Here is a 2543-nt window from a genome sequence, read left to right on the forward strand (position 1 = left end):
TGCAACACAGCTCATCAACACTACAAAGCAAGTTTAATAACTTTTGTGGCAAACACTGAGGTAATTTCAGAAAAAAATACAAAATTGATGCTCTGCTTATTTGCACAATTTTATCTAAAGATAAAACTGGAGACATAACGATTAAATCAGACAGTTTCAAACTAAAGGTACTGATTTGTTGTTTTTACCTTACGAGAGTTACTGTTGTATATTTAATTAGTCACATGTTTAATAAGAATAAACAAGCAAAAACAAACTGGTAAAAGAGTCAAATGATTCAAAAACTCATTATCCTTGAATTCAGTACTTTGAAACGCTGGAATGATGTTGTAGTTTTGACATTTGCCCTCGCGGTCTATCGCAACTAAACGCAACATGATCAGCAGTTACTTAATACTGCTCGACTTTATGCGCCTTGTGGTTTACAGGTAAGAGATTCAGTTTCATGACATAACATCGTGACTCCTACTGTATAGTGTGTGGAAAAGTTGTTGTCGGTAAGTGAGGCGGTATATTCTGTGACCACGATATATACATTACGTGACACATAATAGTATTCTCGCAGGGGAAACTTGGGTGGTAGTTTATCCCCGTAGTTTTCACTATAGCAGTGTAGTGTTGTGTTTTGTCATAGTTCTTTCAAGCAAGGAAAAACGCAACAGGACCATCGGTTACTCAATACTACTCGACTTCATGGGCTTTGTGGTTAATAGGTAAGATATTCAGCTTATGACATAACATCTTGACCTCCTACTGTATTGTGTGGTAGGAAAGTTTTGTTGGTGAGTGATGCGATGCATCATGTGACCACGATTTTACGAGCGATATATGCATCACGTGACACATAATACTATTTCGGTAAGGGCAACAGGGGTATCAGTTTATCCCTGTAGTTTTCACTGCAGCAATATACTCTCGCGGTAAGTGGTATATTTTATTATTTTATTAGAATATAAATGACATACACAGCAAAACTGATAATCCAACCTTGTTAGTGTTCGATGTGTAATCGTCTCTCGAGACACCAATTTTGAATATTAAACATAAAATCGATTTTTTTGTTAGAAGCCAATAACACTTTTATCGACCATGAGGCAGCCTATATAAAGCGTTGATACTAAAATAAGACTTCACTTGATTTCAGATTCACACCCTAAAAGACATGATTTTTTCATGCGCGAGGTGATTATAATGAGTTCATGTCATCTTAAACACGTCTTTGAATTTAATTGAATTCAAATTTCAATGTGGCAATCAGGTATTTTCAAAACAGGCTTATTCGTATATATCCTGTTTGTGCAGGAGTTTTACGACCGTATGTTGGCACCTGAGGCTTACAGGTACTACACCTTGCCCAATGGTTCCCTGGAGGTAGATGTGGCAAAGGGTAACCTCATTCACCCGAGTCCAATGACTGCACAACCGGATGTAGTTTAACATCTTATCCAGGATAAATATATACATATTTGAATAAACGTAAACATTGTCTTTATCAGGTAATACCTCACATGTGAGGTGGAGTTGGTGCAAGGTTTTTATTACCGTATGCCCTTATTGACGTCAAACAACTTGTTATGTGGGAAGTTGGCTCCCAAGTCTTACAGGTACTACACCTTGCCCTTATGTTACCTGGAGGCAGTTGTGACAAAGGGTAACGCCATTCTCCCAAGTTCGAAAACCCCACTATGTTTGAATTCAAATAAATGTTGTTAATATAGTATTCAGTGGGAATAACAATCGATTGTTATGGTTTTCTTTTTAATATTAGACCACCAAACACAAAGCAGTCGGTGTTCAATACATCGAAATCGCCGCCATAAATTGCATAAGGACATACACATATTTTCTCGATCGTTAAAATTATATTCCGTTGTTTCTTGTCAACCCAGATAGCAGTGAATAACTTTATGTTGGCCATCACCTGTTGCGATTGTTCTGTTTTTCAGCATGAAACACCTCGACTTTCATCGACCTTTATGTTATTTTCTGTAAGTGAAAGTAGTTAGATTAGCTTTTCATGAGCTTGCCAGCATCAATACACTGGCACACATTACATAGAATTACATAGTTTTAATGCAAAACATATCTGAAATACTTGTTTAATTGGGGAACTATAATTTTCAATATTTTTCCCCTGAATGAATTAGTTTAATTGCACTCTCCAGCTGTTCTGTTTTCATGACAATTGTAAAAGTAGTGCCTGTCACAGAATAAGAATATAAATTAACACAAATCACCCGACTGATATTGACATTTGGATCGCCGCAATAACAGTAATATTTGCACTCATATAACAATAGAAATCTATCACAAGTAACGATTCATTGTATCGTACTGTTTTCATATTAATAAGGGGTGCTCTTTTTTCGATCGTTCGATAGAAATAATTTACATGGCATGGTTACAGAGGTTTTTTTATTCATCCCGATTCTCCATCCTCTTACAAACTACAAACTCCCTATATTAAAAGCCAAAACACTAAGGCGTCGCGGAGTAAACATGCGATCAGCCAGTCACTGCAGTCGTTGGCACGATCACGCGAT

This window comes from Saccoglossus kowalevskii, chromosome 12 (genome assembly GCF_978046115.1).
Source record: "Saccoglossus kowalevskii chromosome 12, keSacKowa6.1, whole genome shotgun sequence".
NCBI classification, from domain to species: domain Eukaryota; kingdom Metazoa; phylum Hemichordata; class Enteropneusta; family Harrimaniidae; genus Saccoglossus; species Saccoglossus kowalevskii.